The sequence below is a fragment of the Schistocerca serialis genome, chromosome 3 (assembly GCF_023864345.2).
Source record: "Schistocerca serialis cubense isolate TAMUIC-IGC-003099 chromosome 3, iqSchSeri2.2, whole genome shotgun sequence".
NCBI classification, from domain to species: domain Eukaryota; kingdom Metazoa; phylum Arthropoda; class Insecta; order Orthoptera; family Acrididae; genus Schistocerca; species Schistocerca serialis.
The window spans coordinates 277909281-277925790 of record NC_064640.1 but is presented as its reverse complement, the minus strand read 5'-3'; the positions used below and the strand labels follow the sequence as shown (position 1 = coordinate 277925790).

At 43.5% G+C, this 16510-nt stretch overlaps 1 non-coding gene across 1 annotated transcript; it reads right to left on the bottom strand.

Annotated features, from left to right (window-relative positions):
- Positions 1–6387: 6387 nt before the first annotated feature.
- LOC126472261 (U6 spliceosomal RNA) lies at positions 6388–6494 on the bottom strand. Its single transcript, XR_007586388.1, has one exon. It is a non-coding gene; the product is annotated as a U6 spliceosomal RNA (small nuclear RNA).
- Between the last annotated feature and the right edge of the window lie 10016 nt (positions 6495–16510).

Below are 16510 nucleotides of genomic sequence, written 5' to 3'. Positions count from 1 at the left end.
CGGTGAAGGTATGTTCTCGAAACTTTAACAAAAGCCCGTACCGAGCTACTGAGCGTCCCTCCTGCAGACTCTTCCACTGGAGTTTATCTGTCATCTCCGTAACGCTTTCGCGATTACTAAATGATCCTGCAACGAAGCGCGCTGTTCTCCGTTGGATCTTCTCTATCTCTTCTATCAACCCTATCTGTTACGGATCCCACACTGCTGAGCAGTATTCAAGCAGTGGGCGGATTGCATTCCTTAGGATTCTTCCAATGAATCTCAGTCTGGCATCTGCTTTACCGACGATCAACTTTATATGATCATTCCATTTTAAATCACTCCTAATGCGTACTCCCAGATAATTTGTGGAATTAACTGCTTCCAGTTGCTGACCTGCTATTTTGTAGCTAAATGATAAGGGATCTATCTTTCTATGTATTCGCAGCACATTACACTTGTCTACATTGAGATTGAATTGCCATTCCCTGCACCATGCGTCAATTCGCTGCAGATCCTCCTGCATTTCAGTACAATTTTCCATTGTTACAACCTCTCGATACACCACAGCATCATCTGCAAAAGGCCTCAGTGAACTTCCGATGTCATCTACAAGGTCATTTATGTATATTGTGAATAGCAACGGTCCTATGACACTCCCCTGCGGCACACCTGAAATCACTCTTACTGAGGAAGACTTCTCTCCATTGAGAATGACATGCTGTGTTCCGTTATCTAGGAACTCTTCAATCCAATCACACAATTGGTCTGAGAGTCCATATGCTCTTACTTTGTTCATTAAACGACTGTGGGGAACAGTATCGAACGCCTTGCGGAAGTCAAGAAACATGGCATCTACCTGGGAACCCGTGTCTATGGCCCTTGAGTCTCGTGGACGAATAGCGCGAGCTGGGTTTCACACGACCGTCTTTTTCGAAACCCATGCTGATTCCTACAGAGTAGATTTCTTGTCTCCATGAAAGTCATTATACTCGAACATAATACGTGTTCCAAAATTCTACAACTGATCGACGTTAGAGATATAAGTCTATAGTTGTGCGCATCTGTTCGACGGCCCTTCTTGAAAACGGGGATGACCTGTGCCCTTTTCCAATCCTTTGGAACGCTACGCTCTTCTAGAGACCTACGGTACACCGCTGCAAGAAGGGGGGCAAGTTCCTTCGCGTACTCTGTGTAAAATCGAACTGGTATCCCATCAGGTCCAGCGGTCTTTCCTTCCGAAAGAGTGGAAACCATGAAACATAAATTCACGTTTACGGATGGCACTCAGAACTGCCGAGCCTTGGTTGGAACGATGGTGTATTAAAGTAAACGTTGACACACGCAGACTGAAACTACTGCGCAAACATCAACGCTGTAGACAGGTAACACTACATGCACGACCAATACGTTTCCGAGAGAAAGTCAGATACCTCAGTGTCTGGCTGGACTGCATATTTACATGGAGGGACCAGATAGAATACGTTGCCAACAGAGCGCACGTGAGGCTCAAACACCACTACCCTATGCTCAACAGAGAACGTACACTTAATAGGAGAGTGTTGAGGTCCATATACATGACACTGATTACACCTATGATGACGTACACAGCTCCCGTCTATGGATATGCAACTCCTACACGTCTGCGCTGCCTGCAGATCGTACACAACAAAGTGTTACGCATCATTACCAGCGCTCCACTGTGGATCTTCACATTGAACACCACCTTTAGACCCTCAAGGAAGCATTCAAAAAACTTGCCACACGACTGTACAGGAATTCGAGACACTCGAACAATCCTTTCATCCTTACTCTGGGAAACTATGATCACAACCATAGGTGAAAGCATAAGCGACCAAAGACACTGTTAGCTAGGGCATAACCACCTATGGCGAGCTAGCATACACTCACAAGCGACATCATCGGCAAGCCCCTACATATCAGCAACACTGACTGGGTTTGACAGCTGCTATCACAGTCGACCAACAGGCTACAGCAGGGAAGCCGACAAGCTCGCACACTAACGCACAAACCGCCAACGCTACCCTATACTGTGAATCCGATATATGACCTATCAGACACTAACCGATGACGAACTCATAGATATGCTGATGCTGACCGAAAAGCCAACACTGTTACCCAGCTGCAGCCGCCGAGTGATATCTCTCCACAACGTCAAAGGTATCTGCCTGCATGATACCAAATACTAACAAAACCTAACCTTGCATGACTTGTCGTAGGTAGCATAAAAACCATTACTGCTCTTACAACCCGATCCAACGACTGTAGAGGTCTTTTCCCTTGGCTCTTGCCTTGGCACTTTTTTTCCTATGCCCTTCAAACCTCTACCCTTCATTCAACTTTCGACCCAATCTATCTCCAGACGAGCGCGTATTAATGGTTAATCATAACCAGACGTATGCAAACATTGCAGTGCCCACATCCTGCGATACCTCACTTAGTGAAAACTAATCAATATTGTGAACAAATTAAGTATATGGCCGAAAGAGTCAGCCTTCAGGAATTGAGAAACGAACCCTGTCGTCCAGGACCGTGTGCCACAAAGAGCGCAGCTTCGCCACGGGATGGGGAAAATCACAGGCGTCTATTGTGCTGAATGAGGCCTAAGCGCTGTAGTGTGCGAGTGAGACAGACGAGAACCTACGTCATAGGGAAACTCAGTAGAATCCGTTTGTGGCCGACGACACGTAGCAGTGTTAAATATGGCGGACCTAAGATCCGCCATGAAGGGAAACGTTTATGAAACTATTTAATTCAGTAGTAATTCAGGGAATGAAGCCACAGTAAATTTAATCTACCATCCTCCATAAATTTTCATAGTGATCCCAATAAAACTTGAATATTGATTATATCTATAATAGTTCAGGATTTACTGTTAAAGTAAAATTAACAAGTTTTGTAACAAAGACCTGAATGATAAAATCTGAACGCTTTGGTCGATCTTAACGATAGACATTTCATATAGAAGCGCATCATTAAAATGACAAATGTTGTAAATATCAACTCTGTAACATTATTTGTTTAAAAGATATAGTAAATTGAAATTATCAGTATTTTCAGTTAAGTATCAGATCATCATTTCCTCCACACAAAACACATTGAACGATGTCAGTATGACGCCATATTGAATTATTAGGTAATATAATATTTGTTGTAAAATTTAGTGCATAATAGCTATTTTTGTTCTTTATTTATTTTTCAGAAAGTAAATTGGTGCAAGGCAACTGGCTGTGGCATTCAAAGCTAAGGAAGAAACTGTATTGGTTTTATGTAAAAGAGTTTAACGTTTATTATGCAATGGATATTATTGTTACTTTATTTAGAACGTGAAAGTGGTCAAGCTTTGATTATTTAAATATGTTAAAATGTAAAATAATGTAAGATAAGCTGTAGCCAATCAGATGGACGGTTTCAGGAAAGAGAACTACCCTAGTCAGTTGAGCGAGGATGTTCGGCTCTCGGGAAACGCGGCCGGGAACGGGCAGAGGGACAGTGGCTGGTGGAGAGGCGAAAGCGGACGGTCGGTCTTTAGGTAGCTAGGAAGTGAAACGACTTAGAAAATTTCGCGTTGTGTGGTATCGCGGGCTTAGTCTCTGAGGGGTGATCAGCCGCGCGCCTGGTGTGAACTCTTTAACTTTTCGCGTAGTTAACGAGGTGGAGTAATGGACTTGTAATTCGTGATAAGATTGTGAATGATTGAACTGTGTATTCAAATGGATATGCGCTCGAGTGTAATAGTAATTCTAAATACGAGCACTTTCGCTGTTAGTTTGCTTTCTGAATAAACATTATTCTAACCAAATCGCAATTGTGTGGCCTACATCGTTTATGGGTCGTTAATTTAGCTTCCGATATTATTATTACTGTTGTTTATTAACTTTGTATATTTCATACAATTTGGCAAACCTGCCATCAGCCAGACAATTTAAACAGAGGGTCACAAGTGTCTAATTCAGGGCGTGTAATGCTATACTTGCGGTTCAACCCCTAGACGAGTTTGAGCCAAGACATTTCGATGAAAAGAAACCGCATGTGAGCCCGAACATCTATGGGATGTTAACTCACAATATGCAGAGATAGCAGTAGAGTTTTTGTGTTGGCTTTCATGCCGTTGTGGGCGTGGAGGGGCTCCACAGCTAATAGATCGATTGTGACTGCTCATGGCGTCAGCTGCTGCTGGTAATGCTACGCGTTAGAATGAGGTTGTTTCAGTAACCTCCAAGCATAGAGAGAGAGGTATAATTGAATAAGTGTGGAGACATTAGTTCGAGAATTGCACAAACCAGCACGTAAAACATACCCTCATAGGCATGCTATGATTGTAGGTTCGGATGACTTACGGAAGGATGATCTTGTGCATATGCAGGAATATTCACATGTAAATAATGGATACAAATCTGTTGTAATGGTTACTGATACATCCTCCAAATTTGCCTGGCCATTATCTGTTAAAACAAAAACGGGGAGAGATGTCACGGAGGTGTTTGAGTGTTTGTTGTAACCAGGGACGAATAAATGACCAGACAGTCTCCAAACCCATGATGGTGGAGAGTTTTACAATAGGTATTTCAAGACCATGATACAGTGGTATGGAATACATCACTACTCAAAATTAACCCATCTGAAGGCGGATATCGTGGAGCGTCTGAACAGACCAATAAAAAGTCAAGTGTGGATGCATTTTAATCTTCGCGGTTCATACAAATGGACAGATGTTCTCCCAGAAATAACTGCGCAGTGTAATCGTACAAAACATGGCACATTAAAAATGAGACCAATCAATGTTCATGATGATGGACTCATGGATACGATACACTATCGCATTAAAATGCTGGATCCTTGTAAACAGAAATTTAATGTGGGTGATTTGGTACGTTTCTCAAAACACAAAACATCATTTGAGAAGTCATACCTCCCAAACCGGTCCAGTGATATGTTCACAGTTTCCAAAGCGCAGGAAACAAATTCCAGAACTCGCATCTTGAAGAATAGCAGTGGCACTGAAATTTCAAGATGCTTTAACACAGAGCGTATCGTAAGACGTCAAGAGAACAGAGCACTAGTTAAACAGATTGGCTTTCCTGCAACACAAAACAGCTGGATTGACGCTGACTATTTGCTATATGATGGGGTGCACAGAGCGCAGCCAGCACAGTAGCATAACATGCATGATAGGAGACATTATAGAAGGTGATGGTATTCTCAACAAACTTCCATTCAACTGCACATTCCGGGGTATAATTACTGCGGTCCTGGTACAAAGCTTCAAAAGCGTTTGGCTCGTGGTGATAAAGGGATTAACCTGATTGACGAGTCCTGTTAGGAATACGGCATTTCATAAGCGTAACATAACGATTTCCATGGATGTAACGTTGCTGATCGAGTTTTAGCTGATATAGCCAAGGCAATACGTGCTAGAAACGATATTGGTATAGGGCAGCGATTGCAGCATTTGTAGCTGATAAAACCATGGACGGTAAAATTAAGTTGGGCTTGGGTGTGAATTTCAAACAAGTTATGAATGTCGCATGTCGTGCACTGAAAAAGAAGACAGTGATGATGAATAAGAAGAAACCAGGGCAGGGGGTTTAAAAAACAGTATTCAGACAGTGTTCTATGCATCTAAAAGCGCCCTGAAGCCCGGGTTCTAACAATGCCCATGACATCAGACAGAATTATCCCCTTCCTAATTCCTGCCCTCGCAAGTCTCTCATCGATAGGTTCACTGGCTGGTGGTGCTACGACTATTGCCAGAGCAGTCAAGAAAGCACAGAACTCCAAGGAGCAGCTGGAGGAAGATAGAAGACATAAACGCATGATGGAAGCAGCAGCTATCGGAAAAGTATTATACCTGAAACCATATATGTAAGGACTAGGTCTCTTCATAAACAGAAAAAAATCTATTAGCTACCCTACCGGATAGACCGCTTACAAATACAGATCTGCTCAAGTTTGTTAGGACAAAATTCAGCATTCCAAGATTCCGTGGCGTAAACGAAGTAAAATGAGGCACTATTGGCCGGAAGGCCCCATCCGCGGAAGTTCAGCCGCCGGGTTCCAAGTCTCATTTCAGGTGACGCCACACTGGGCGACTTGTGTGTCGGTGATGATGAAATGATGATAAGGACAACACCGCACCCAGTCCCAGAGGGGAGAAAATCACCAACTTGGCCAAAAATCGAACCCGGGTCCGCTACATGGTAAGGAAACACGCTGCCACTCACCTTTTTTTCCCGACATAGTTCGTTGCTTTTTTGGTCTGGGCGGACGTCACAAGACATCTGTTCAAGTTGATCGGTGATTTCTTGACTCAGTTTTTTTTAATTACAGAGAGCACACAGCTCTCTGACCGAACACGCTGAGCTACCGTGGCGGCTATAAAAAAAAAAAAAATTGGGACCCTTCACGATTTTGTGTGTCATCCTTGCACAGGGGCCATGCTGATCTTATCTGTACCGTTCAAATTTTAGTATATGTGCCGCCGAAGCGAGTACGCTCACCTAAGCAGGCGGACTCGGTGGTGTGTTTATGTATTACCAGAGACTATGTGGAAATCAGAAGAATGTGGAATTTTGAATTTAGGTGTTGCTCGAGGACCAGGAATTCACTGGCTGGTGTATGTTAAGAAAAATGCAAATAACGTCTCCTGTTTCGATTCATTTGGAGACCTGCAGCCACCAGAAAAATTACGACGATACTTCACCGCCAGAAGACGTGTGTTCTACAATTTTCATCGCTACCATGAATTTAATACATACTTGTGTGGGCATCTGTGCATCGTGTTCTTCTACCGTTTACGAAAAAGGATATATAAGGAGGTGCATTTAACATCGACTCATCAGTTGAGGTCCAGATGCAATGTCGTATACTCTGCCTTTAAGAGAACGAACGTCAGTACTATGTGCGAATTATTTCCCACCAGTCTATTTAAGGAACGGGGAATGACGTATTTTGCTGATTGGACTGAGTAAAGACACTGAATGCAGCGACTAACTTTAACCAGAAATATTCAATAGGACGGCTATTGGGTTTCACAAAAGGAAAAGTTTTGAAGAAGGACCCTAATATATTTTACAGATCCACTTCCTATCAGTACAATCCACGTTGAGTGTAACATTGTAACAAACTCCCATCTCAGCAATAGATTGATTCATAGAGTTCTTCCGATCAGTTGGAACAGGGTATAAGATCGCTGAGACCCCTACCAACGCTGTTTACCTCACAATAACAGTTCAGACATTGGACTATCTAGAGCTGCGTATCGTGGACCAGGATAACCAGCTCATCGACTTTCTTGGCGAGGAAATAATTGTATGGCTACATCTAAAGCAGAACATGCAAAAACTTATCAGGACTAGAAGGGGTGGTGGCGACATTTAACTTGTTGGACCGGAAGCGGCGGTGACGACCTTCAGCCAGGGCTCGCAGCAGCCCCCAGCGTCCACGTATTGTCAAAGAAGACAGGAAGGGAAAAAGGTATAAAGCCAACATGCACAACGCACTGCGTGGCAGTTCACAACAGAACATCAAGGTGATGACACAGGCAAACTACTATTTTCTTGAATGAGTAGTTCTGAAACCTCTCAATGACGTCGTTTCGAAGTGGCCGTGCGGTTAAAGGAGCTGCAGTCTGGACCCGCAAGACCGCTACGGTCGCAGGTTCGAATCCTGCCTCGGGCATGGATGTTTGTGATGTCCTTAGGTTAGTTAGGTTTAACTAGTTCTAAGTTCTAGGGGACTAATGACTTCAGCAGTTTAGTCCCATAGTGCTCAGAGCCATTTGAATGACGTCGTTTGGTGTAACTAACCTGGCGAATACAAGCGCATTATATACCAGGAATACTTCTCACATGAAACATATACGTCAACCACACTTAACAAAAAAATGGTTCAAATGGCTCTGAGCACTATGGGACTTAACTGCTGAGGTCATCAGTCCCATAGAACTTAAAACTACTTAAATCTAACTAACCTAAAGACATCACACACATCCATGCCCGAGGCAGGATTCGAACCTGCGACCGTAGCGGTCGCGCGGCTCCAGACTGTAGCGCCTAGAAGCGCTCGGCCACTCCGGCCGACCACACTTAACAAGAACGATAAAATAAGGATTGCCATCCGACACCAAAATGCTTTAACCTCCCATGCAAGAGTTTAATATATCTTGATGGATCATTTACAAAAAAGGGACGGCACTGCTACAGTGGCATTGGACGTTACACACAATGCTTTAGCGTTCCTGGTTCATGCGATAGGACATGAACTTAACAGAGTCAGGATTGACCATACACGCAACGTAGGCATAGCATGTACTCTCAAAGCGTATATCTCTACTTCTCCCTCGGATCTAAATCATTTAGAAAATGCTGGATGGATACTTAAAAGATATGCAGCGAATTGTTCTGAATGCTAAACAGGAACTTATTCAGGTATGGAATGCAACGGATAACAGCTCATATATTCAAGGAGTTCAAAAGGAGAACGAAATCACCATCAATAAAATAATATGGAAAATGCCACACATCATTGTTTCGGATGAGCAGGGTTTGAAGCTTTTTAAGTTCTGAATCCCGGTGTATTTCTACCGTTGCGTCCGCCTCCGTAGAGCAGCAGTGACGTTACTGCCTACCAGGCAAGGGGGCCCGGGTTCGGTTCCCGGCAGGGGACTTTGTGTTGTGTGTTTTTCATCATCACTGACACGCAAGTCGCCGAAGTAGCGTCAACCAAAAGGACTTGCAATACGGCGGCCGAACCCCGAAGGGGATATCCTGGCTAATAAATACCATACGATCACTTCATTTTCTACCATTGTCTTTCCATTCGTGGGATGTTTTCGAGTATCCAGTGCTACCGACTTAGGTAAACATGGACTGCTCAATTGGAAACGAACAGGTTCATAATACTTGCGTTTCAAACCAATAGAAGATGGAATATAGCAAATGATTCCACCAAATTTGACAACTGTAGATTAACTAATGCCAGAATTTACCTGTATTCCGAATTCTACCCGTATGATAACTTACTCGTGCATTGGAATGAAAATGTATACAGTCTATCATGTACCACGTATGCGAGGTTCCATACTTCATGTTATGAAGAAGAAGAATGCTTACTTAGACACGGAAATTCAACAAGCTGGTGCCCATCATCGACACTGCTGGAGATTACGATAATGGATTATGTGTCTCCGCTTATTTCCAGCGTTGTCATCAGTATTGGAGTGGAGCACCCTCGCGGAGCTAGTTGCTCCAGATACAGCGGCAAATCGACGTACACATTGTGCAAACGAATAGGGTATGTGAGTTCTGCCGCGAACACATACCCCACATCAAAATCAGTCGCCAAACCATCGACTATTCCACCTGATCCCTTGCATTCTTCTTCGGGCATCCATTGAAACTCGCCAATCGGCAGTGATTGTTTTATGGTGTGCCCGTGTAGGTTATTGACATCCAAGTACATGAGGTAACTCGAATAAAGGGTTGCACTGAACCTCTCACACTTCCTTGGAGTGTCTATGGACACACTGACAAAGTCCACCACGGATCTCTCGCTTAAAGAACAGAGGCATATTAGTATCGGTCAATATCTCGATGGTGCGCTTCGTTTTCTTGACCATAGCGTCCCAAAACACCTATGTGCCGTCTAATAAAAGATGGTATCCAGAGAACATGTGGTCATGCATAGACTCTGGAATTTCTCGAAAACATCCGCGAGCAAGAGCGGGTCCGTGTCCATGTAAAGTTGTGTGTACTCTCCTAAAGTGGAGATGTTGAATTCCCTCCAGACATTCACAGCATGCTCATACTCTGCATCCGATATGACATCGCCCGCGACGTTGCCGGAGAACGCAGTTATGAGGGGAACCCTAGTTTCGTTGATTTTTGCCATACCATCAAGATATTCATATCGAAAAACGGCTTTCCTAATTACAATTTGAAACTTTTCCATAAACCGTAGCGAGTCAAGGAAGCGGAGCGTAATTCTTGGCGTCTTTCGTTTGGAGAACGAAATACACAAATAAAAAAAAAAGTTTTGCAACACCTCGGCTCCGAGAGTTCCGGAACCTGTACAGAAAACTGGAATAGAGATTAACATAAATATCATTTCCGCATTTTTTATTGCTCATGAAAACCACACATTGTATGTCGTACCACCATAGAGCGAGACCTTCAGAGATGGTGGTCCAGACTGCTATACACGCCGGTACCTCTAACACCCAGTAGCACGTCCTCTTGCATTGATGCATGCCTGTATTCATCGTATACTATCCACAAGTTCATCAAGGCACTGTTGGTCCAAATTGTCCCACTCCTCCACAGCAATTCGGCGTAGATCCCTCAGAGTGGTTGGTGGGTCACGTCGTTCATAAACAGCCCTTTTCTATCTATCCCAGGCGTTTTCGATAGGGTTCATGTTTGGAGCACATGCTGGCCACTCTAGTCGAGCGATGTCGTTATCTTGAAGGATGTCATTCACAAGATGTGCACGATGGGGGCGCGAATTGTCGACCATGAAGACGAATGCCTCGCCAATATGCTGCTGATATTGTTGTACTATCAATCGGAGGATGGAATTCACGTATCGTGCAGCCGTTACGGCGCCCTCCACGATCACCAATAGCGTACGTGAGCGCCACATAATGCCACCCCAAAACATCAGGGAACCTCTACCTTGCTGTACTCGCTGGACAATGTATCTAAGGCGTTCAGCCTGGCCAGGTTGCCTCCAAACACGTCTCCGACGATTGTCTGGTTGAAAGCATATGCAACACTCATCGGTGAAGAGAACGTGGGCCAATCCTGAGCGGTCCATTCGGAGTGTTGTTTGTCCCATCTGTACCGCGATGCATGGTGTCGTGGTTGCAAAGATGGACCTAGCCAAGGACGTCGGGAGTGAAGTTGCACATCATGCAGTCTATTGCGCACAGGTCGAGTCGTAACAAGACGTTCTGTGGTTGCACGAAAAGCATTATTCAACATGGTGGCGTTGCTGTCAGGGTTACTACGAGCCATAATCCGTAGTTAGCGGTCATCCACTGCAGTAGTAGCCCTTGGGCGGCCTGAGTGAGGCATGTCATCGACAGGTCCTGTCTCTCTGTATCTCCTCCATGTCCGAACAGCGTCGCGTTGCTTCACTCCGAGGCACCTGGACACTTCCCTTGTTGAAAGCCCTTCCTGGCACAAAGTGACAATACGAACGCGATCGAACTGCGATATTAACCGTCTAGGTATGGTTGAACTACGGATATTACAAGCTGTGTACATCCTTCCTGGTGGAATGACTGGAACTGATCGGCTATCGGACCCCCTCCGTCTAACAGGCGCTGCTCATGCATGGTTGTTTAGAACTTTGGGCGGGATTAGTGACATCACTGACCAGTCAAAGGGACTGTGTCTGTGATACAATATCCGCAGTCAACGTCTGTCTTCAGCAGTTCTGGAAACTTTTTTTGATGTGTGTATATTTCTTAACAATCTCAGGCAGGACACTGACCCGATCCTTCTCCATACCCAAATTAGGCAAGTGCTCAACAATAAAGTGACAGTCATATCCACTTGAGTTATGAAAGAAAATGGGTATCTGTCGCGATAATTGATACGTCAAGTTATATGGGTTATGGGCGGGCCACGGAACTTCCCCTTAAGATAACAATGATCCCTACTAGGTGTTTCCGCTTTTCTGTCTAACGGCAGCCCGCAAATTGGCATTCAACAGCCTTTGTGTATAGATCTTTGTTCTCCTTCGATTTGGTCATGCGAATGTTGTCGCTGTAAAACTTATCAACCTCCAATGGAAGTTTTCAACCTCAGTGAGAAACCAAACCGCAGTATTATCCCCGACATAAGATGTGTATCAGTTGAGTCTTGAATAATAGGATGATACAGCTTGGTATGCTGCCGCATATGGCACGCGTTTTTCTGTGAAGTTAGTATGTGAAGTTTTAGGATCACCTTCACAGTGAGTCACAGGAGCGAAGAGATATTCGAAGACGGTATACACTATAAAGGGGCATCGCTCCTGGTGGTGAACACTCTTAAACTTTGTAAATTTTTTCCTCAGTAGGAATAATATTTTTTTCATCTGAGAATAGCAGCATGTTCACATGTAACTGTCACTGGCAAATTTGAGAGATGGAGTGGTCTGATGACTATACGAGGGTCACTCCAAAAGAAATGCATACTATTTTTTTTTAAATCCATCTTTTATTCTGCATGTCTGAAAGTTTTACATTGTGTAGATACATCCTTTAGGAACAATATTTTCATTTCTCCACATAATTTCCATCCCTTTCAACTGCCTTACGCCATCTTCGAACCAGCACAGTAAAATTCTGGACCAACCTGTTGGAGCCACTGTTTGGCAGCGTGCACAAGTGAGTCATCATCTTCAAACCTTGTTCCACGAAGAGAGTCTTTCAGTTTCTCAAAGAGATTATAGTCACATGGAGCCAGGTCAAGACTGTAAGGTGAGTGTTTCAGTGTTGTCCATCTGAGTTTTGTGATTGCTTCCATGGTTTTATGAGTGATATGTGGCCGTGCATTGTCGTGCAACAGCAAAACATCCTGCTTTTGTCGATGTGGTCGAACACGACTCAGTCGAGCTTGAAGTTTCTTCAGTCTCGTGGCATAAGCATCACAATTTATGGTGGTTCCACTTGGCATGATGTCCACAAGCAAGAGCCCTTTGGAATAGAAAAACACTGTAGCCATAACTTTTCCAGCAGAAGGTGTGGTTTGGAATTTTTTTTTTTTCTTGGGTGAATTTGCATGATGCCACTCCATTGATTGCCTCTTCGTCTCTGGTCAAAAATGATGGAGCCATGTTTCATCACCTGTCACAATTCTTCCAAGAAATTCATCTCCACCATTCTCATACGGTTCCAAAAGTTCGCTGCATACCGTTTTTCTTGTTTCTTTGTGAGCCACTGTCAACATCTTGGGAACCCACCTGGCACAAGCCTTTTTTAACGCCAACACTTTCAGTATTCTGCAAACACTTCCTTCCCCTATCCCAACGTAGTGTGACAATTCGTTCGCTGTGATGCGTCTGTCAGCAGTCACCAATTCGTTAACTCTCTGCACATTGTCTGGAGTACGAGGCCTGCCGCTGCGAGGACAATCCTCAATATTGTCGTGCCCGCTTTCATCACATAACCTGTTTGCCCACCGACTAACTGTACTGCGATCGACAGCAGCATCTCCATACACCTTTTTCAACCTCTTGTGGATGTTTCCCACTGTCTCGATTTCACAGCATAGGAATTCTATGACAGCACGTTGCTTCTGACGAACGTCAAGTGTAGCAGCCATCTTGAAGACATGCTGAGACGGCGCCACTCGCGGGAACAGGTTGAACTAAGTTTGAAAACAAGCGGGAAGGATGTATCTACACACTGTAAAACTTTCATACATGCAGAATGAAAACTGTATTTATACAAAAATTGCGTGCATTTCTTTTGGAGTGACCCTCGAATGTTTTTCCCGCTTGTTCTGCTCATCTGACTTGCGTTTCTCCAGGCCATAAACATGAACCGTTAATCCGGTGTTCTGCGCCTCAAATTTACGTGTGTCCTGGATCTTGGCAGAGAAGTCAATACCATCCAAGTTATAACAATTATGAATGTCGGTTTTATTTCTGACATTAATACATGTATCCTTATCAGTTACATCCTTAGGGAGCTTTATATAGGTGGACCCTCTATTTACACCACGGATCATTAACAGCCTTGCTGGGCTCCGTTTCCATAACAGGAAGGCACGCTTTCAGAAATTGTACAGAGCCACGGTACCCTCCTACTGGAGTCTCGATCCTAGTGAATGAGATTCGCTCCTGAAAGGCGTCCGCAATCACTGGGTATTCTAATTGCGGTATGGTGTTACTAATATGATGTCCTTCGTTACAAGGGCGGGGAAGGGAACTGCTGCTAGCAGCAGGATTAGTACAACTATTATTATTATTATTATTATTATAACTACAACTAGACGACGACGACGCTGCTACTGCTGCTGGCTGCGACGAGGAGCAGGGCGGTACATGTACTTCGCGATTTGGGCGAGACCGTGGGGGACGAGGAGATGGTGTGTTGCACCAGTGTCAGCAACCTGGCTGCGGCTGCAGAGCTACAAGCAGTCAGATCGAAAATCAATAAGGAAATTTTATTTATTTGTTTATGAACTCTTACATTTCCATGCTGCTTCTTTGTGACACATGGCAGCAAGTAAACACAGACCGTTTCGACGTCCAGAATGAGTAATATCTTACTAATACGTGCTGATGTAGGCACGCTCCTGTGACAGATACTTTATGTTTATTAAAATAGACTTCCATTGTAAGGATATCATGGTAATCTGAATTTCATTTGAATTAGTACAGTGCATATTTTCATAGAGTCGTCCATTACTTTACTACGTGATTACTCTGCTATTCACAATAAAGTGCCTGGCAGAGGGTTCAATGAACCACCTTCAAGCTGTCTCTCTACTGTTCTACTCTCGAACGGTGCCAACAGAATATTTCCGCAACCGGAGGAGAAAACTGGTGATTGAAATTTCACGAGAAAATCCCGTCGCAATGAAAAACGCCTTTGTTTTAATGATTGCCACTCCAATTCACGTATCATGTCTGTGACACTATCTCCCCTATTTCGCGATAATACAAAACGAGCTACCCTTCTTTGATGCGGATCCCACACAGCACAGAAATACTCCAGAATAGGGCGGACAATCGTGGTGTAAGCAGTCTCTTTAGTAGACCTGTTGCACCTTCTAAGTGTTCTGCCAATGAATCGCAGTCCTTGGTTTGCTCTACCCACAAAATTATCTATGTGATCGTTCCAATTTAGGTTATTTGTAATTGTAATCCCGAAGTATTTAGTTGAATTTACAGCCTTCAGATTTGTGTGACTTATCGCATAATCGAAATTTAGCTGATTTCTTTTAGTACTCATGTGAATAACTTCACACTTTTCCTTATTCAGGGTCAATTGCCACTTTTCGCACCATACAGATATCTTATCTAAACAATTTGCAAGTCATTTTGATCATCTGATGACTTAACAAGACGGTAAATGACAGCATCATCTGCAAACAATCTAAGACGGCTACTCGGATTGTCTCCTATGTCGTTAATATAGATCAGGAACTTACTCGATGACTTTCCGTCTGTTACTACGAACTGTGACCTTTCTGACAGGAAATCACGAATCCAGTCCCACAACTGAGGCGATACTCCGTAGGCACGCAGTTTGGTTAGAAGAAGCTTGTGAGGAACTGTGTCGAAAGCCTTCTGGAAATCTAAAAATATGGAATCAGTTTGACATCCCTTGTCGATAGCACTTATTACTTCATGAGTATAAAGAGCTAATTGTGTTTCACAAGAACGATATTTTCTGAAACCGTGCTGAGTATGTGTCAATAAATCGTTTTCTTCGAGGTACTTCATAATGTTCGAATACAGTATATGTTCCAAAACCCTACTGCAAATCGACGTTAATGATATAGACCTGTAATTCAGCGGATTACTCCTACTTCCCTCTTTGGGTATTGGTGTGACTTGAACAATTTTCCAGTCTTTTGGTACGGATCTTTCTGTGAGCGAGTGGTTGTATATAATTGCTAAATATGGAGCTATTTTATCAGCATACTCCTGACTGGTATACAATCTGGGCCTTGCCTTTATTAAGTGATTTAAGTTGATTCGTTACTCAGAGGATATCTACTTCTATGTTTCTCATCTTGGCAATTGTTCTTGATTGGGATTCAGGAATACTTACTTCGTCTTCTTTTGTGAAGGAGTTTCGGAAAACCGTGTTTAATAACTCTGCTTTACTGGTACTGTCATCAGTGACTTCACCGTTGTCATCGCGCAGTGAAGGTATTGATTGCGTCTTGCCACTGGTGTGCTTTATGTATGACCAGAATCTCTTTGGGTTTTCTGTCAGATTTCGAGACAGAATTTCGTTGTGGAAATTATTAAAAGCATCTCACATTGAAGTACGCGCCATATTTCGAACTTCTGTAAAACTTTGCCAATCTTGGGGATTTTGCGTTCTTTTAAATTTGGCATGCTTTTTTCGTTGCTTCTGCAACAACGATCTGACGTGTTTAGTGTACCATGGTGGATCAGTTCCATCACTTATTAATTTATGTGATATATATCTCCCAATTGCTGTCGATACTATCTCGTTGAAAACATTCCACAACTTTTCTACACTTACATTATCAGATCGGAAGGAGTAAAGACTGTCTCTTAAAAAGGCGTAAAGAGCATTTTTATTAGCGTTTTTTAAATGGATTTACTTTGCGTTTCTTTTTGATGGTTGTAGGTGTTACGGTATTCAGCCTGGCAGCAGCTGCCTTGTGGTCGCTAATCCCTGTATTCGTCACAATGCTCACCATTTGTCCAGGATTATTTGTTGCTAAAAGGCAAGTATGTTTTCGCAATCATTTACGCTTCGAGTGGGCTCATGAACTAATTGTTCAAAATAATTTTCTGAGAAAGCATTCAG